General features: G+C 39.0%; 1 pseudogene; it reads left to right on the forward strand.

The window, feature by feature from the left end:
* Positions 1 to 20,309: 20,309 nt before the first annotated feature.
* On the forward strand, positions 20,310 to 20,792 carry LOC150061396 (large ribosomal subunit protein eL21 pseudogene; annotated as a pseudogene).
* Positions 20,793 to 21,579: the final 787 nt, after the last annotated feature.

The following is a 21,579-nucleotide window of genomic DNA, read 5'->3' on the forward strand; positions in this document are numbered from 1 at the left end:
CTATTGGTAGAGTGCTTGCCTAGCATGCACAAAGGCCCGGGTTCCATTCCTGGGTACCACATACATAGAAAAAAGCCAGAGTAGTGCTGAGGCTCAAGTGGTAGAGCTCTAGCCTTGAGAAAGTCCAAGGACAGTGCTCAGGCCCTGAGCCCAAGCCCAGGACTGGCAAAAAAAAAATCTCATGGACTATCTTGCCTGGGCTGGCTCTGAACTATGATCTTCACGAGCCTCGTGCATAGTTAGGATTGTAAGTGTGAGCCACCAGCACCCAGCAGTTGTGACTAATTTAACTTTGTTATGATGTATGGATGGTTTCCTCTGCTTTAAAAAGCAGTTTGGTGGCTTTTCTTTTTACTATGATAAATCTATATCGTATGAATTTTGCCATTTTAGTCACCTCTAAGTTCATAAGTTAGTATTGTGTAGAGTCTCAGTGTTTCAGTACTCTAGCTGAATAGAAAGTGCCTGTGACCCAGATGGAAGCAGCATTAGCTAGGAAACAACTGTAGCCAACTCAAAGGAGATTTCAGAATCCCAGAATCCTTGCCACTGCACACAAATACAGGTTGCACAAGAACCATCGTCCCTCTAAAGTCAGGGAAATCCCGTAAGAATTGTGCTGTGTGTAACACTGGGTCTTTATTAGAATGGAATTGTCTTATAGCAGGCCAACAAAAAGTTGGCATGGATGCATAATTAATGAACTGGGAAAGGGATTAACAAGATTTATCTCTAATTAATGTTTCCCTAATATGTGGATGAAAGCAAAACTGCATTAATTAATAGAAGGGATGTTGTGGTGTGTGTGTGTGTGTGTGTGTGTGTGTGTGTTTGTGCAAGGCTGTCATGACTGATTTTGGGGTTAGTCACATTTCATTTGCTGCCTTTTTCTTTCTTTGCTCCCTCCCTTCTTCCAAATTTCCAGCTCAACATCACTCCTCTTATTCCCCTCAGGATTGGCAGTCTATGTGGGTCTTGGTGCAAGGGAGAGAAGTGACAGACTGAATGACCCTGTTTACATGGATGTTGGAACATACAGGAATTAAACAATGTCTCATAATGAAAGCTCCCTCCCTTTTCATAAAGATGACATTGTGCCATGTATGTGTGTGTGGGTGTGGGTGTGTAGCTTAACTACCACTTGTGCTAATGCAAATCATGCCGGCAAAGCCCCTTTCTGGAGTTGATAACATGTGCCAGGGTACATCATTGTCAATTACACAGCAACTCCTAATCACTTTGGCAAGTCGGAGAGGGGTCAAAGCCCATCATAGAGGGATTATTGGGCAGCATTTGGATCTGAATGTCAAATCTTAATTCTCTAATTTTCTTTCAAACTTATTCTACTATTGTTAATTAAGTCAGATATTCCCTCAGGAAGTGAACAAATGCATGTGTGCTTGCAAATTAGGTAAGAAGGAGATGAAGCAAAGGGAACACTGGAGATTAAGAAGAAGAACCTTTGGTGTTTGCATTTTAGAACTACTAAATTATGTGCTCACCCACTGCCCCCAGATCATGATTTGAATATATATCTCTAGGTATAAATTCTTATTTGTGATGTACAGTTCTGGTACTTATTAAAAATTTTAGTTCTGGGCATAAAATAGCCATTGTTGGGAGAGTTGACTTTTCCCTTGGCTTAAATAATTCACCATGTAACAGACATTAATGAAATCTATTTTATTCCAGGTAGAAAATGCCCTAAAGTTAACGAGGATAATTTTTACCATTGAAGAGCTCCTTAAATAGTGTGAGAAATGGACAAACAAGTAAAGTGCTCCCTTGGTGTGTGAAGGATCCTTACATAAAATGGCATAACCTCTCTGTGACCTCTTAAATACAGTAAACTATCTCTAGAAGACTTAGAATATTTAATATGGTACAGATGTCATGCAAATAATTGCTGTTCTGTATACCTTAGGGAATAATAACCAAAACTCATGTATATACATATTCTATATAGAAGCAATAGTGTTCTAAAAATTTTTGGTGCCTGATCAGTTGAGTCTGTGGATATAGAACCCACAGATACAGAAAACCAACAGAAATATCAAAATATTTCATGTCTAGATATGTCTTTTGAGGCTTCTCAGTTTAATTTTAGTCATTTTACATTTTGCCTCATAATATGTTGGCATTTCTATTAACATAATGCATTTTGTTCTTCAAAAATATCCACAAATCACCTAATAGTGCTGCTTCAGAAATTATATATTTGCCAGGTATTGTTTTCAGTTTTACTTGATTTTTCTATGTGAAGATACATTATGTATCTTTTAGATATGCATTTAAATAAAACATTCTGTCTGCTGTGTGGACTATAAATGCAGGAAGCAGAGACTAAAGGCTGTGTGTTTGGGGGGAGGGATAGAAGGAGCCAATCTAGACTGTTAGGGTTATCTCCATAAAAAAAAATCTTAAAGAACCCAATTTAAGTTAGTAACAGATAGGCAGAAGGTTAGGACATTACAGCAAAAGGGCAAAAGCAAAAGGAAATTATTGATACAGTTCAATTGGATTTGTTTCAGCAAAAAATACCCTAACATTGAGTTTGAAAAGCAAGAGGCAGACTGGAAAAACATTGTGACCCATGGGGCTGATAGAAAAGATGGGAAGGTTGTTATCACCCTCAAAAATAAAAAACCACCACCAACAAAAACCAAGCTACCGTAAAGCCACTTGCACACCCTTGTTCATTACCGCATCATTCACCCTGCCATGTCATGGAAACAGCCCACATGCCCTACACTAGACGAGTGGATCCAAAAACGAGGTGCAAATACACAATGGATTTTACTCATCCATTAGAGAGAAGATTTATGTCATTTGCAGGGAAATGGATGGATCTAGAACAAATCATGTTAAGTGAGATAAGCCAAACTCAGAGAGACGAACAACACATACTTTCTCTCATATGGGGAAGCTACATCTAATATACACCAGGGCATGATAAATTATACAGGACTCTAGGCATTCACATGCAGTGAGACCAAAGGAGACTCTTAGGAGAGGAACACAAGGGTCACTGCCTATGTATACATACGGTCCTGTAAAATAATCTTGATTAAAATGAACTTCAGGAAATGGAAACAAGAGGGATTTTCCTCCTCTGTTGTTTCCTTTTCTTTTTGTCTTGTCTGTTTATCTGTGTTTGGGAGGGTGAGAGGGGCACAGAAACTGAGGGATAAAGGGTGAACAAATGCAGTTGTGCTGCTCACTGGAGACTATGTGGAGAATGAACTATGCCACTTGTGGGTGGGGATGAGAGGGAAAAACTGGGAAAGAGCGAGGGAAGGGTCCAAAAAGAAAGGTACTCATTACCTGACTTATGCAACTGTGCCCCTCTGTATATCACTTTTGTCAGGCACCAAGTGTAAATGTCTGTGTATATGTGGACAATCAATGGTTGAGAAATTAGAAATTTCTCAATGTCTAATTGAGAGCCTGCAGACAGGGATGTGTCTGTTTCCTGCCCCATAATCTCCAGGACCACCGTGCACCAGACTTGTCTGTGCCTTTCTTGTGGTCACTGAAGTCTCAGTCACTGGAGAGTGACTCACTTCAACCTTCAAGACCCTGAACATTTCTTAGTGTGCATTGAACCCCTGCCAAATGATTGTCTCACACTGTTATTGTCTAAAAGACAACGTGTACTAGAAATGTGAAACAGGAAATGTCCATCTGACCTTATTACCGCAGAAGAAATTTCCAGAGTCCATATGCTGATGTAATTATTTTAAGAATTTCTTCTCCCACCCCTTAAAGTCTTTAGACTCTGGGATCAAATGTCTTTACCATTTTAGGCATAGTCTCTTTCTTCTTAGCTCTCTGTCGGAGGATTCCAACACAGTACATGGACAGAGTAGAGTTGTGATTGGGCTTGAGGGGAGTCTGTTTCATTTGCTAGGGGTGTGTGTATGTGTGTGTGTGTGTGTGTGTAGCACTCTGTAAGATCCCTGTACACTCAGCAAACCATAGCAGTGACACTTGTGTTGGCACGTCTGCCTGCAGTACTCACAGTGGTACTTGGAAGCATAGCGATTGTCCATTTTCTGTTTTGTTCCTATTCTTCTCAGGGCTATTCTAATACATTGAAATGAATGGCTGCCCTGTGATCACTGAAGGGATGAGAGAGAAAGTGTAAAGCAGGGCTAGGAGTGAGCTGAAGAAGAAAACACATAGAGACTGGAGGCTTTTTCCTCCCTGGCAAGTGAAGAGTATCCAGCTGAGCTCCAGGAAAGAAAGGAAACAGGGCTGACCCCAGCCATAGTCCTCAGCCACCCTATTCTTCTGTGTGCCAGGGCAAAGAAGAAGCCATGTATTTAGTTTCTTAGTATGTGTAAACAGGATAGTGATCCAATAAGCATAAAGAGCTACATATTCAGGTATAATTTAGGGCTGAATGAGTATCTTTTATTTAAGCTAGGTAGCTTCATAGCTCCACCTCTCCTTTCCCTTTCCCTCCCTCCCTCCCCTCCTCTCCTCCATGCTTCTTTCTCTTCTTTGTCCTTTCCCCCCCTCTCCCCTCCTCCTCCTCTTCTTCCTCATCCCCCTCCTCCTCCTTATCCTCCTCTTCCTCCTCCTGTAACTTCATAGCCTTGTATTACATTTGAACATGATCCTTTTGTTGAGAAATGGGAGTCAGTCCTGGGATTTGAACTTGGGGTCTGGGTGCTGTCCCTGAGCTTCTTTTGCTCAAGGCTAGTGCTTTACTACCCGAGTCACAGCCCCACTCTTTTTATTGTTGTTTAGTAGTTTCTTGGAGATAAGAGCCTCACAAACTTTCCTGTCCGAGCTGGCTTTGAACCACAATCTTCACATCTCAGCCTCCTGAGTATTTAAGATTATAGGCATGAGTCACCAGTGATTGCCTGATTTTTTTTTTAAATTGTATATGCTGAAAGTTTGAGAGACTGTTTTTGTTCCATTTCCCAATTTCCCCATTTCACTCTGGTTTTACATACTCCCAGAAATTCTTTTTTCTAGTAAAGTACAAATAGTATGTCTAACCTCAATTTGATTTTATTTACCGAAATTCTAGCTCATCCTGTGCAGAGTGAATTCTTAAGTGGTGCCTAGAGTGAATGATTGGTATCCAGCCAAGTTTTGCTGATGTCTTTCCATGACCAAAATTAATCAGGTGAAAAGGGAAAAAATTAATTAGTCTATTGTTTAGTCTGCCTGGCCCCAAACAACCTACAAGTATATGTTGGATTTTTTCTACATTCATTGCAGATGTATAGTTGAAAGTTTATTACGCATTTTAATAGTTAAGATGCTTTCTGGGCGAGGTGGGCTTTAACTTTTTTTAAGGGCTGCCATTTTAGAAATGAATAAGGTTGGTGGGAATCTTGTGGTAGGAAGGGGGAGGTGAATACAGAACAGAACGGAAGTCCTATGTCAGAGGGCTCTGTGCACACTTTCCTGGAGTGCCTGGGTTATGCTTCTGTGCAATCTGTTGTTTTAATCAGCCATAAGAATTGTATTTTGCCCCTTTTCCCTCCTTCAACTATAAAATCAACAATATATAAATATGACAGTTCCTTGTTTCTCAGGATTCCTTTCCAATTGCCATTCCTATTCCAACAACAGATCAAATCTTATTGTTTAAAATGAGGTTTGACAAGCTATTAAGTTAGTTCTAACAGAGAAATCCAGAAAGGAGTTTTCTGATGAAGAAATATGGCAAAATTCTTGTCTAGTTATGCATGGATACCTGAATAATAAGAGCACTCAATGCAGAAGTGAACAGGAACACTATAAAGCAATGAACAATGGGAGAATTATAAAGCAATATACTCCTGTGACTCAAGCTGTGACTTCACAATCCAAGGATGTAGGGTTTGGTTTGTCTTCTCGTTCCTTGATGCTTGTTTCCATTGTAAATTGAAACAATCTATGTATTCACAAAAAATTTCAAGACTACACTAAGAATGACACACTTAAGAATCAAAAACAAAATTTACACAACACAAATTCCATTAGATATAACAAGAAAATCAGGCTCTATCAGAACATTGGACCACACTGGAACAGAATTAAAATTCTAAGCTTTTATACCAGAAGCAATCCTGACTCTCTTGTCTTTGTCCTGATGCCTGTATATTTCCTGTTCGATGTTTCCTTTTCTTATCCCATAATGCACCCATCAGAAGATTAGGAAATTCGTGACCTGAGCCAGAAATATCAAAATACCTTTTAAAATTCAAAGCAAAGTTGCTGACACTGGGCTCAAACATGTGATCCTTATGTCTCAGCCTTTTGAGTGCTGGGAACATAATTTGTGTGCTATCACACCTGGCTGAATAGTTTATCAACTACATGGCACAGGATCAATCATACAAGCAACATTCAATGAAAAGTTACTATTAACATTTAAAAATATGTAACAACTGCCTAAAAGAAACTGCTGGTGAACACAGATATCCCACTGACTTGCAATCATCATCAAAACTTCACCCCCGAGCTCACTCCTTTCAGATGGTTCCCCTGACACACAGGCCAAGGTCCCAGTGACATTCACAGTGACACATTCAGGGCCCAGTTCTAAGGCACAATCAGCAGTGGATGAAATTATCTTATATTTGGCTGCCTGCTCCTTCTCACATTCCTTATCTTGAAACACTGGCATGCAGTAGGATGCAGACTTCTGGATTCTTCTCACTCCATCATCAGAGCTTTGGTGGCCTCATCCTGCCTTGGATTTTTTGCTATCCTATTTGTGCTATAGACTCTTAAAATACATATTTCTAGTCCAAATGGCCAACCAGCCTCCCCTCCCTCCCCTGCCCCAGGTCTGCTTTGATCTCTACTTGAATGTCATGCATACAGTCTCAAACTCAGCATGTCATGAATAAATGGAACCCCTTGGTCTTCTCATAAACTTGTGGCTCCAGCAGTGTTTTTCATCCCAGTAAGGGATCTTTCCATCCTTAAAGTGGTCAGCTAGGAACTCTGAAGTCATCTTTGATGACTAACATGTCTATCTAAACCATCAAGAAACTATGCTGTCAATCAACTTCAACAACTCTTCAAAAAAGCCATGAGCAAACAGGATTCATCACAGGGATGCAAAGCTGATTCAATATATGCAAGTAAATTAATATAATTCATCACACCAACAGGAGCAAGGACAAGAATCTCATCGCCATCTCAATTGTTGCAGAAAAAGCATTTGATAAAAATCAAACACCCCTTTATGATAAAAGCTCTAGAGAAACTAGGAATACATGGAACATTCCTCTGTATAACAAAAGCTGTATATGCCAAACCTACAGCTAGTATTATACTTAATTATGAAAAGTTAAAGCCATTTCTCCTAAAATCAGGAACAAGATAAGGATGTCTGCTCTCTCCACTCCTCTTTAACATAGTATTAGTATTCCTAGCCAGAGCAAGAAGGCAAGAAGCAACCATAAAGGGGATCCAAATAGGGAAAGAAAAGCAAAAGTTTCCCTCTTTGCAGATAACATGATTCTGTATGTAAAGAACCCTATGAACTCCACTCCTAAGTTACTTGAGCTAATAACAAAACTTTGGCAAAGTAGTGGGGTATAAATTAACTCCCAAAACAATCAATGGCTTTCTTGTATGCCAACAACGAAAAGAAATCAGGAAAGCAACTCCTTTTGCAATAGCCTAAAAATACTTAGGAATTAATTTAACCAAAGAAATAAAGGAACTCTATGATGAAAACTTCAAAAACCTGAAGAAAGAAATTAAAGCATATCTAAGGAAGTAGAAAAACCTCCCATGCTTCTGGATTGGAAGAATTAACATTGTGAAATTGCAATCCTGCCAGGGCTATCTAGTGATTCAATGCAATGCCCATCATCATTCTTTATGAATAGAGGAAGCAATCCAAAAATTCATATGGAATAATAAAAGACCCCATATAGCAAAAACAATCCTTAGCAGAAAGAACAGAACTGGAGGACTATCAATACCAAATTTCAAACTCTACTACAAAGCCACAGTAATAATAATAATAATAATAATAATAATAATAATAATAATAATAATAATAGAAACAGCTTGATACGGGCACAAGAACAGGCCTGAGGACCAATGGAATAGAACTGAAGACTGACCCAGAAATCATCCCGCAGAACTGTGGCTACCTAATATTCAATAAGGGAGTCAAAAAAAAATAACATGGAAGAAAGACAGCCTCTTCAACAAGTGGTGCTGGCAAAGTTGGTTAAGCACCTGCAGAAAACTAAAGTTGGACCCTTATTTGTCACCCTGCACCAGGATTAACTCCAAATGGATCAAAGACCTAGAGGTAAAAGCAGATACACTGAAAACTTTACAAGAAGGAATAGGAGATACAATTGGGCTCCTCAGCATGGGTCAAAACTTTCTTAATAAAGGCCCAAAACACAACAAATCAGAGAAAGGTTGGACAAATGGGACTGCATTAAACTGCAGAGCTTCTGTATGGCAAAGGACATAGCTAGCAAGATAGAAAGAGAGTGGGGGAAGATCTTCACTTGCCACATAACAGACAAGGGTCTTATATCTAATATATAACTACAGCTCAAGCAATTAAATCTTCCATAAACAAACCCTCAAAGAAACAACCATCCCATTAAAAGGTGGGCTAACGACTTAGAGACTTCTCTGAAGAGGAAGTAAGAATGAGAAATGCTCCACATCTCTGACCATAGCAGAAATACAAATCAATACAACTCTAAGATTCCACCTCACTCAGTTACAATGGCCAGGATCAAGAAATCTAATGACAACAGATGCTGGCGGGGATGTGGCCAGAAGGAATCGCTACTATAGGGTGGGAATATAAACCTGTTCAACCATTCTGGAAAGCAGTGTATGGTCATTTCTCAAAAGACTAAACACAGAGCTCCCTATGGTCTAGCAATCCCACTCCTTGGCATTTACCCAAATGTCCAGAAACAAGGGCACACTAAGCCTACCAGCCCAACCATGTTTCTTGCAGCATTATTCACCATAGCTAAGATATGGAACCAACCCAGATGTCCTTTAGTAGATGAATGGATCATATTAAGTGAATTAAGCCACACCCAAAGAAACATAGGCTCCATGGTTTCCCTCACTTGTAATAATTAGTACGCATTTAGGATTTTCCTAGCAGAGGAGTGCAATCGTTCAAAAGCTATGGCCATATCGGAAGAGACTAAGCTAAATGAGTTCCAGGATATGGAAACAAGAGATTTATCCTTGTGGTTGTTGTTTTTAATGTACTGTGTGAAGTTACCTCTTTACTCTTGTTTTTTTTTTCTCTTTTACTTTTTTCTTTCCCTTAGTGTTTATCTTCTGTTGATGATGTATTTGACTCTGGGACCTGGTAAACACTTATTTATTTGAACCAGGGAAGGGGAGGGAACAAACAAGAGGATGAGACAAAAGACAAAAGTGTCACAGCAATATTCACAAGACAATATATTAGGTATGCACTCTACAACTTGGGAGGGGGTGGGAAGAGGGAGAATGGGAGAAAAACATGGGAAGGGGTAACAATGATCAAGAAGTAATGTACTCACTAACTCATGAATGTAACTGTAACCCCTCTATACATCACTCTGATAAAGTGAAAAAGAAAGCGTGCTATCCCATCCTTTGAACTCCAATGAGGACTGATCCACTGAATCACCCTTCTCTACTCCATTATGCTGGCTCTTCCATTCATTTCAATTCTTAAAGCACTTTTACATGATGTTCAAACAGCAGCAACATGGTTCAGTTCTAATATGAGATCCTGTTACATTTTACTCAATAGCCTCCAGAGGCTTCCTACCTAATTTGGAGTAGAACTCAGACAGGCCCTCTATAACTCATCTAATCTTGTACTCTCCTCCTAGTTTACTCTGCTCTGCCATGTTGCTCAACTTGTTTGTCCATGAACATCGTATATATTCTCCTATTGGTTTTTTTCCCCCATTGGTACCTCCCCAATGAGGGTTTTCCTGGCCTCTTGAGTGACTACCTATATACTTCATTTTTCTTTTCAAATCACCATATCAGACTTTTAGAATGTACTTTGCTATGCTTTGGGGTTTTTTGTTTTGCTGGGGTTTTTTGTTTATTTTCTATCTTTCCCATTTGAATACAGCCCACAAATTATACTATTATTGTCTCATTTATTCACTCTTGTTTGCTCTATGTCTGTGTCTGCCATTGAGATATTTATTTCTATGAATAAATGACTGCATTTCCTATCATACACTGTACTGGAATGTACAGTACACTATGTAGGAATAGGAAATCCAGATTCTAATTTTGAATGTAGATTCTAGATTTGACTAAGGCTCCCATGAATAGGGTTATATGGAAAAGTCATCTCACATCTCTGATCCCTGTTTTCCTAATCTTTAAGTCCTACCTTGCAGGGAAGTAGAGGTTTAAATAAGGGTTGTTTCAAGATGTGCAATCCAATCCCTGAATGAAAAAGGAAGTGAATGTCATGTGACATGTGTAAGCATTAACTCAGGAAAGGCAAATTCTCTGTTATTGTTATTCTAACGGTGATGTGCAGAGGAGTTATTGTTACATAAATTAGGTTAGAGTACATTTTTTTTGTCGGTTGTGAGGCTTGAACTCCAGGCCTGGCCACTGCCCCTGAGCTCTTCAGCTCAAGGCTAGCTGCCACTTGAGTCACAGTGCCACTTCCAATTTTCTGGTAGTTAATTGGAGATAGGAGTCTCATAGACTTCAATGTCCAGGCTGTCTTTTAACCACAATCCTCAGATCTCAGCCTCCTGAGTAGGTAGGATTACAGGCATGAACAACTGGGGCCCAACCTGGGTATATTTCTTTTTGGACCATGTCACCTTTTCCTTTGCTCTCTCTCAACTTTGGAAAAGCAAATTCATTCTATGTGAACTGATATTTTTTAATCGTCATGTAAACAAAATATTCAATGAAGCCAACATCTGACCTAGAGATAGGAAGCAATGGAGATAACGTAACAGAATTAGGTTTCACTGTAGTTTTTCCCTGGGACTCAAACTAAGGACTTTGAACTTTTGTTCACATTTTCCCGCTTATGGTAGATACTATACTATTTGAAACATCTCAACGCCTCTGAGTTTTCACTGATTAAGTGAAAGTAAGAAGTGAAAACAAAGAGAAATGGGGACCAAAACATGAGAAAGTGTATCAATGCTTTTGAAGTAATGCACCTTCTGTCTGGTGAATATAATGTAAGCCTTCTATTAACTACAATAAAAATTATATGAAAAAAGAAGTGAAATCACAAAAAAAGCAATTTAAAACAATTAAACAAAACAAACTTTAGCCAGGAGATGATGGCTCACAACTGTAATCCTAGTTACTTGGGCAGAAAAGATCTGAGCATCACAGTACACAGCTAGCCCTGGCAGAAAAGTGCATGAGATTCTTATCTCCAATTAACCACCAGAAAACCAGAAGTAGTGCTGTGGCTCAAAGTGGTAGAGTGCTAGCCTTGAATGAAAAGAGCTCAGAGACAGCACTCAGGCCCTTAGGTTAAGCCCCACAACCACCAAAAAGAAAAAAACGAACAAATAAAAACTTTTAGTGGTTTAGTGGTGACTTAAATGCAAGTACTTAAATATTTGCCCTGTTTAGGTATTGTGGGATTCTAATGTTAGATCCACTTCGTGGACATTTCAGTTCCAAGGGGCATCTGCAGCATAAACTCTTGACAGTCTGACTGATGTTCTATTACTCCTTTCCTGAGTTCTGGCCTTTGCCTGGTCGCCTCCCCTGCCCATCACTACCAAGTCGGAAGTCCTAATAAGCGTCCGTGTGTGATATTTCTATGGAAATAGAAATGGCTTCACATTTTCATTTCCCATTTCTTTGCACTAGGGAGAAATAAATAAGATTAGATTAAATTAGATAGATAGAAACACGCATGCAGTATATATGTGAGAATATAAATAGATATAGTCATATAATTTTAGGCATAATTTTTCTATATAAGCAAATTTCTGTCTCATTCTTGGTCTAAGATCCTATATTTTTATTTCTAGTATTTTAGTAGCATTTATGTTTGTAAGGAAATATACAGGAGGTAGACACAGATATATAATTTTTAAGATAGGCAGTATCATGAGAGAACTTAGCTTAAAACAGTAATTTGTTAGTTAGAGTTCATTTTTCGGGAAGTTGTTTGTCCTTCAAATGGTGGCAGAAAAATGATAGTGAGGCTAGGTTATCTGAAAATGGTATTCCCATGTCTGCTGCTGGACTGGACAGTTAGCCCAGCTGGGGGCTGGTCAGGAATTTCCTCTTCCTCTCTCCCAACAGCCAAGGACTCCACTGGCTTCTGCTCCAGCTGTGCACTTGTGAGTTTATTCCTGGATGTAACTCCCATTCTGCAATTATCATTTCAACAGCATAGGGCCTTATGACACACAATTATGATAAACTGACAAATGATCTATTTTTTAAGTCATTTCCATTTCTCCTAGTTTCCTTCTTTCATTCAGAGTTTTGTTTGGCTTGGCTACGATTTGTGTGTTCATGTTTGTGTGTGTGCATGTGTGTGTGTGTGTGTGTCTGTGTGTGTGTGTCTGTCTGTCTGTCTGTCTGTCTGTCTGCAGTAGGACTTGAACTCACAGTTGGGGATCTGTCCCTTAGTTTTTTGTTTTTGTTTTTGCTCAAGCTTGGTGCTCAACCATATGAGCCACATTCCTGGTTTTGCTGGTTAATTAGAGATAAGACTCTCAAGGGCTTTTTCTGTCAGGACTGGCTTTGATCTGAGGTGTTCATATTAAAGCCTCTTGCATAGCTAGAATTATAGGCTTGAACCACTGGTGTTTTGTTTGTCTCATTCAGGTTTAGTAAAACTTTTAATGTCATTTATAGGGTCTTCTCCTTTGAAATGGCATTTGTAAATAGGACTCATATGCTAGTTTTTTCTTTAATCTGACAGACCATATAGTGCCTGTCTTCCACTGTATTTTTCAGGTTTTGGAAAAGTGGCTTTTGCTGCACTCACAGGCAGGCAGAATGGACTGATATTTTAAGATTTCCTGTGCCTGGGAAGGTGTGGAAAGTCTGACTGAGTTACATTGTGTTCTGGCTTCCTGAGGCAGTTTCCCTGATGCTTGCCCCGTTTTTGTCAGGTCATGAAACAAAGCTCCCTCATTTACTGTTACTTCTTTTTAGTTAAAATTCAATTCTAAGACTTCATATTTTAATTTTGTGCTTTGTGTCTTAAGCTTAAAGTCTCTGCAATTTTACAGTAGTAGCAATTTTATTGTATAATACCTCAATGGTGAGGACAATTCGGAAATATTGGAGACAAAGAATATCCAGTGTGATGTTCCAAATTCTTTTTTTTTTTTTTTTTGCCAGTCCTGGGCTTGAGCTCAGGACCTGAGCACTGTCCTTGGACTTTCTCAAGGCTAGAGCTCTACCACTTGAGCCTCAGCATGACTTTCGGCTTTTTTCTATGTATGTGGTACCAAGGAATCGAACCCGGGTCTTTGTTCATGCTAAGCAAACACTCTACCACTGGGCCAAACTCCTTCCTCCCAAGGTGTATAGTTCCTTTCCAACATAGTGTCTGGTGAGTATCACTGTCATTTTGGTTCACTTTTATGTTTTATTTTTGCCAGTCCTATGGCTTGAACTCAGGGACTGGGCACTGTCCTTGGGCTTTCCTCAAGGCTGGCGCTCTACCATTTGAGCCACAGCACCACTTTCTGGCATGTATTATTACTTTGTAAGAGTCATATCTTTGGGAATTTTGTGTTCATTTCTGTGGGGGCAAGAAATACATCGTTCTCTTGTATTTTTTTTGTTGTTTTGGTTGGGGAGGGGAGATCAGTGGGCTTGAATTCTGGGCCTGGCGGCTGTCCCTGAGCTCTCTCCTGCTCAAGGCTACTGCCCTACCCTTGGGCCACAGCCCCACTTCCCATCTTCTAGTGATTAATTGGAGAGAAGAATTTCTTGGCTTTGCAGTGCCCAAGCTGCTTAGAACCAAGATTTTCAGATCTCAGCCTCCTGAGTAGCTAGGATTACAGGCCTGTTCATTCTCTTGTGTTCTTAAAGTTTGTACTCCAGAGCATAATGAAACCTACCAAAAACTGTTAAAAAAATGTGGTGGAAGAGAGAAGAAAGAAAAATTATAAAAGAGTAAAAGAGAGGTGTACTTCATCAAATTCACTCAAATGTATGCACACATGTAGATATCACAATGAAATCGCTTCCTACAATTAATTCGTGGTAATAATTATTTACACAACTTGTACCCTAATTCCGGAAATATGACATAAAGATACTCATTGATGAATGTTTAGAAGCCTAGTGCCGGTGGGATGCAGCTGTCTTCTTATCTACTCCGGAGGCAGAGATCTGAGATGGAGGTTCAATGTCAGTCTAAGTAGACAAGTCTCTGAGATTCTTATCTCCAATTAACTAGCAAAAATCCATAAGTGGAGCTGTGGCTCAACTGGTAGAGTACAAGCTTGAGCAAAACAGTTAAGCAATGCATGAGGCCTTGAATTCAAGCTCCAGCACACAAACAAAATATAAGTACTTAGGCTGTATTCTTCCATTTTTGTAATTTGATTGTTAACCCCCCTTCTAGAACTATTCTCTATGGAAAAATTAGAGTTTCTTTGGGCTATGCTTTGTCTTAAATAGCATTGTGGGTTATTCAGATACAGGTTTTTTGATTTGTAATGTCCCCTTAAAAATTAGAATGGAGCCAGGTGCAGTGGCTCACACCTATACTCCTAGCTACTCAGGAGGCTGAGATCTAAGGATCAAGGTTCAAAGTCAGCCCGGGCACTAAAGAACCTGAGATTCTTATCTCCAATTAACCACTAAAAAATGAGAAGTGGGGCTGTGGCTCCAGTGGTAGAGCGGTAGCCTTGAGCTGAAGAGCTCAAGGACAATACCCAGGCCCAGAGTTCAAGCCCCATGACCCACAAAAACAAAAGTACACATAAACATAAAAATAAACAAATAAAAATTAGAATAGAAGCTGGTGCTGGTAGCTCACACCTGTAATCCTAGGTAATCAGGAAGCTGAGATCTGAAGATTGCAGTTTGAAGACAGCCCAGGCAGAAAAGTTTGTGAAAGTTGTATCTCTCACAGAAAACTGGCAGTAGAGCTATATGGCTTTAAATGGTAGAATGCTACCCTTGAGTAAAAGAAGCTCAGTGACAGTGTCCAGACCCTGAGTTCAAGCCTTATGCCTGACCAAAAACAAAAAACAACAACAAAAAACTTAAAATGGAAAAAGGTGACATTGAATAAGATACATTATACTCATGACTGACATGTTGAATAGAAACACCTTTGTACAACTGCTTTAAGAAAGTAAAATTAACATGAGAAAGGGTATCAATGTATGTGAAGTAATGCACCCTCTATCTGGTGAATATAATGTAATCCTTCTATTAATTACAATAAAATATATGGAAAAAAGAAAGTAAAATTAAAAATTAATTAGAATGGTTCGGCTCAGGGCATGAATCAAGTGGCAGAGCATTTTCCTAGCAAATTCAAGGCCTTGAGTTCCAACCCCAGTAAAGACAATAATAATAATAAATAATAAACAATAAATAGATCAGAGATGTGAAATTGTAATCTTTCTGAGTAGCTCTCCATTTTCTAATCTTTCATGACTTTGTCTTCTTTTAATTTAACTTCTTTTTTAAATATTTTTTATTGTAATTAGTAAAAGGGTTACATGATATTTGCCAGATAGAAGGTGCATTAATTCACATACATTGATACCCGTCCACATGTCTTGGTCCCCATTTCTCTCCCCCCCAACCCCCTCTTGGTTTTCCCCCCTTCCCTGTCCAATTTCAAGTAACCAAATACAAATGTATCCAATATATCAGATAACAATTTTAATTTAACTTCTATTGTAAGGGTGATTTACAGAGGGATTACAGTTACATAAGCTGGGTAATGGATGCATTTCTTTTTGAACAATGGTACTTTCTCCCTCATTTTCTCTCACTCCTTTTCCTGCCCCCAAGTTGTAAAATTCATTTACAATGTAGTGTCTAGTGAGTATCACTGCTGATTTAGTTCATCCTTTGTCCCACCATTTCTGTAATTCCCCTTCCTTTCCCCAAATCACATATACTTAAATATAATATAAAGGGTACAGAAATTTAAACAAAAAACAGTGACAACAGGGGCAAACCAAAGATTAGAGGGAGAAAAAAGAAATAACCGCAAACAGTACAATTAAAAAAAGCAACAACCCTGTTTCCATTTCTTGGAGTTCATTTTGAGAAGCATCATTTTATACGATCATATGCACATAGCTATTTAGCCATTGTGATTCTTTCCTAAGAATATCCTCCTTTGTTCTCCCTGTCCTGATTCATCTTAGTTTTACTGCACAGATTTGTGGGGTGCTTCAATTTCCTCGGTTTCAAAAAGAGAGTAACAACTGCCTAGAAGTAGTGTTGTGTGGGTGAAATACGTTTGCTCAGGAACTGCCACTTCTTCTTTCCTGCAGAGAACTGTGGAAATGGTTCTTGCTCTCACCTTTTCTTTTTCCACTTCTTCCTACTTTATTCTGTTGTAAGAAAATTAATTCTTGTGAAAACGTCAAATAGAATTTGCCAATAAAAAAGCCAGAATAATTCTATGTAACTGATTATCAAGCAGAAAATACTACTTATTGTTATTGATGCATTGTTTACCTAGAGTTAGTAAGTTTTCCCTTCTTTTGTAGACTTATCTTCTTAATAATTTTACTAAATGTCTGTTGGGAACTATGTTAGCAGATAGCTGTTATTAAGCTTCTTTTTTTACTGAAAAAAATCAATTTTACAGTATCAGTATTTAATTATTCCTTTCTTTCTTCAGTAAAAATTTGGCATAAGGTGTAAAAGACATGAATTTGAATTAATATATAGTTACTAGTCTTGAAGATCTTACAGTGAGAAAGAAATAGAGGGACAGTTTCTCAGTAGGGTATCTTGTTTGTTTGGTTTTGGGGTGTGTGTGTGTGTGTGTGTGTGTGTGTGTGTGTGTGTGTGTGTGTGTACTGGGGAAAGAACTCAGTCCCTGTATGCTGTCCTTTGGCTTTTTCACCCAAAGCAACCACTTTAGCCACAGCTCCACCTCTGTCTTTTGGTGATTAATTGGAGGTAAAAGCCTGTCAGCTTTGTCTGTCTGGGCTGGCTTCAAACCTTGAGCCCCTCAGATCTCAACCTCCCTAACTAGCTAGGATTACAGGCATGGGCTGAGCTACCAGGCTTAGCACTTTCAATTGTTGAAAACAGTCAACAGGAGAAACTGACATGGGTTTTCTGTTTGTTGGAAACTTTTTCTTTTTTTTTGCTTTTCTAGAAACACCTTCTGTTTCAAGCCTCTCACTAAGATCGAAGAGAACAATTTTATGTGTTGCATGAAACAGATAACAATTTTTCAAACGACATGAGATTGACAGGAAATGGAAGGGAAGGTTGGGCATAATAAAAAAGAAAAACGCTACCTCGTAGAGGCATACGTAGAAATGAGACATTTCCAGAGAAGCAGTTGGTCTGGTGATCATAAATGTTCTTCCTTCTAGACTGACTAATAAATAGCATTGTCAGTTAATCATATCTTGTGAAACTCAGAGTCTCAGCGTTGTTGACATCATCATGCCATTCATAGCTGAATGTAACTCTTACTATTAATCCTTTGAGGTCAAGCAATTTCAGTATATCCCATCTTCTGCTTGTCATGCACAAAACAAATTAATTTCTTTAAATCTGTCATCTTTTCTAGTCAGTTTGGTAGTCACATCTTAATATGATAGCTGCATATCTATCGTCTGAGTGAAATAAAGAATTCATATGTGGATCCTAAAAGAACTCATCAGTATTCTAATTCCTATTGGATATTGTTTTAATAGCAGAGGAGTTAAAACAAAGAGTTAACAAGAAGTGTTTCAATGAAAAAGAATATTTTTAAAAACATACTCAAAAAGAGGGAGACAAATGACAAAGTAGAGCCATGGAAGTCATGGACGTGAAGTGTGCATATATTGTTAAGAATAGGCAATAGCTTATATCCTGACAATAAAAAATAATAAAAAGAACAGGCAATAGCTGGAACAGTACAGGCACTTGAAAGGGTGGCTGGCTATCAGCTGTCCTAGAAGCTCATAACAAAAGCAGAGAAGGAGAGTTATTTCTTAGAGGAATAATAACTAAGGGTTAAGATATAAAGAAAACTACAAAATATACATTCTATTTCTTGGACTTTCTCAAGGATAGCGCTCTACCACTTGAATCACAGGACCACTTTTGGCTTTTTCTGTGCATGTGGTACAGAGGAATTGTACCCAGGGCTTTGTACATATTAGGCAAGCACTCTACCACTAGGCCATACTGGTGGCCAAGTGTTTTGTTTTTGTTTTTTGGGTTTTTTTTTTGTTCAGATAATGTATAGAGGGGCTACAGTTACATTTGTCAGGTAGTAGGTGCATTACTTCTTGCACATTGATGCACCTTCTCATGTTTTTGTCCTCATTTCCCTCTCTCCACCCCCTCCCAATCATCTTGTTTTTCCCCCTTCCCTTCACTATTTCAAATAAATAAATGTATATACGATATGCCAGGTAGCAAAGTCAGGGACAGTAACAACATTAGATTAACCACAATAACAAAAAGGAGAAGAGAAATAACAGTACATTAAGAACAACAATCACACAAGATAAACCTCTTGTTTCCATATCCTAGAGTTCATTTCATTTAGTCTCATCCTATATGACATAGGTTTTTGAGCTATTGTAATCCTCTGCCAGGAGAGTCCTAGATGTATAATAATTATTACAAAAGAGGGAAACCATAAACCTATGTTTCTTTGGGACTGGCTTACTTCACTTAATATGATTTTTTCCAAGTTTTTCCATTTCCTCATGAATGGGGCGATGGAAACATAGAATTCCACTGTGTATAAGTACTGCATTTTGATCCATTCATCTTCTGAGGGAATCTGGGTTAGTTCCATATCTTAGCTATGGTAAACAATGCTGCAATGAATGTTGTTGTGCTAGTGGCTTTAGTATGTTCTTGTTTCTAGAAAGTTGAGTAAATGCCAAGGAGTAGGATTGCTGGGTCATAGGGGAGCTCTATGTTTAGTCTTTTGAGGAAATGCCATATTGCTTTCCATAGTGGTTGAATGAGTTTGCACTCCCACCAATAGTGTAGTAGCAATCCTTTCTGGCCACATCCCCGCCAGCATCTGTTGTTATTAGATTTCTTGATCATGGCAATTCTAACTGGAGTGAGGTGGAATCTCAGAGTTGTTTTGATTTGCATTTTTTTGTATGGCCAGAGATGCTGAGCATTTCTTCATGTGTCTATAGTCCATTCTTTTTTTCCTATATTTTTTATTGTAATTAATAGAAGGGTTACATGATATTTGCCTGATAGAAGGTGCATTAATTCACATACATTGATACCCTTTCACATGTCTTGGTCCCCATAGTCCATTCTTATTTCCACTTCAGAGAAGACTCTCTTTAAGACTTTAGCCCAAATTTTAATGGGATGGTTGTTTCTTTTTGAATTTGTTTTGGAGAGATTCAATTTTTTGAGCTATAGATATATTTTAGATATGAGGCCTTTGTCTGTTGTATAGCTAATGAAGATCTTCTTCCAGTCTGTGGGCTTTCTATTTAACTTGCTAGGTATGTCCTTTGCCATACAGAAGCTCTGCAGTTTAAGGCAGTCCCATTTGTCCAAGCTTTCTTTAATTTGTTGTGCTTCTGAGTTGTTACTAAGAAAGTTTTGACCTGTGCCAAGAAGACCTAGTATATCTCCTGTTCCTTCTTGTAAAGTATTCAGGATAACGGCAAATGTTTTATTGGTGATACTTTTTTATTTTTATTTTTGCTGGTCCCAAGGGCTTGAACTCAGGGCCTGGGCACTATCCCTCATCCTCTTTGTGCTCAAGGCTATGAGCCATAGCACCACTTATGGCTTTTTCTGAGTAGTTTATTGGAGATTCAAAACTGACTTTTCTGCCCATGTTGGCTTTGAAGTGTGATCTTCAGATCTCAGCTTCCTGAGTAGCTAGGATTACAGGCATGAACTACCAACACCTGGCTTATTTGTTGATAATTTATCAAGTACTACACTAATATTTTGGACACTCTGTTATGTGGTATTGTATTTTAATTTGAAAGGAAGAAGCCGAGTATTTGGCTTTTATCTTAATAAACTGTATTTTGAGCACATTGCAGATTATCTATACTTCTTTATCTTAGTCTATTCTCAATTGGACTCCCACTTCCCGTGTAGCTAAGATTACAGGAACGAGCCTTTTGGCCGGCACCTCCATCTTCCAGTAATTTGCCAAAATGATGAACACAAAGGGAAAGAGGAGAGATACCAGATACATGTTCTCTAGGCCCTTCAGGAAGCATGGAGTTGTTCCTTTGGCCACATACATGAGAATCTACAAGAAGGGTGATATTGTAGGCATCAAGGGAATGGGTACAGTTCAAAAAGGAATGCTCCATAAATGTTATCATGGCAAAACTGGAAGGGTCTACAATGTTACCCAGCATGCTGTTGGCATTGTTGTGAACAAACAAGTTAAGGGCAAGATACTTGCCAAGTGGATTAATGTGCATATTGAACATATTAAGCACTCTAAGAGCCGAGATAGCTTCCAGAAAAGGGTGAAGGAAAATGACCAGAAAATGAAGGAAGCCAAAGAGAAAGGAACCTGGGTTCAACTGAAGCGCCAGTCCGCTCCACCCAGAGAAGCACACTTTGTGAGAACCAACGGGAAGGAACCTGAGCTATTGGAACCTATCCCCTATGAATTCATGGCCTAAGAGATGTAAAAATAATAATAATAAAGATATCTGGACTATTAAAAAAAGATTACAGGAATGAGCCACAGGCACTTGAGTTGGCTTCAAACTTTGATCCTCATCTCTCAGCCTCCTGAGTAGCTACAATTAAAGGCGTGAGCCACCAATACCTTGTTCTTATTTGTCTTTCTAAGGATTTCTGATGGTTCTCTTCTGGTTCAAGTCACTTCAAGCAGCATTTATTGAATGTCTGAATGTATAAGTCACCAAAGGTGTCATGAAGCTTGCAGTCTAGCTGAGAAATATAATTGGGTTGGATGGTTAAGACAAAGGCCAGATGCTGGTGGCTCACATCTGTAATCCTAGCTAACTCAGAAGGCTGAGATCTGAGGATGGAAGTTCAAAGCTAGCCTGGGAACATAAGTCTGTCAGACTCTTATCTCCAATTAAATACTAAAAATCCAGAAGTGGCACCAGGGCTCAAGTGGCAGAGAGCATGTTTTGAACCGAATTGCTCAGGGACAGGGCCCAGGCCCAGAATTCAAGTCCCACAAATGACACAAGAGAATATGAAGAAGAGGAAGAAGAAGAGGAAGAAGAAGAAGAGGAAGAAGAAGAAGAAGAAGAAGAAGAAGAAGAAGGGGAGGAGGAGGAGGAGGAGGAGGAGGAGGAGGAAGAAGAAGAAGAAGAAGAAGAAGAAGAAGAAGAAGAAGAAGAAGAGGAAGAGGAGGAAGAAGAGGAAGAGGAGGAAGAAGAAGGAGAAGAAGAGGAGGAGGAGGAGGAGGAGGAGGAGGAGGAGGAGGAGGAG

This window comes from Megascapheus bottae, chromosome 6 (assembly GCF_031878675.1).
Source record: "Megascapheus bottae isolate mThoBot1 chromosome 6, mThoBot2.hap1, whole genome shotgun sequence".
Classification (NCBI taxonomy): Eukaryota; Metazoa; Chordata; class Mammalia; order Rodentia; family Geomyidae; genus Megascapheus; species Megascapheus bottae.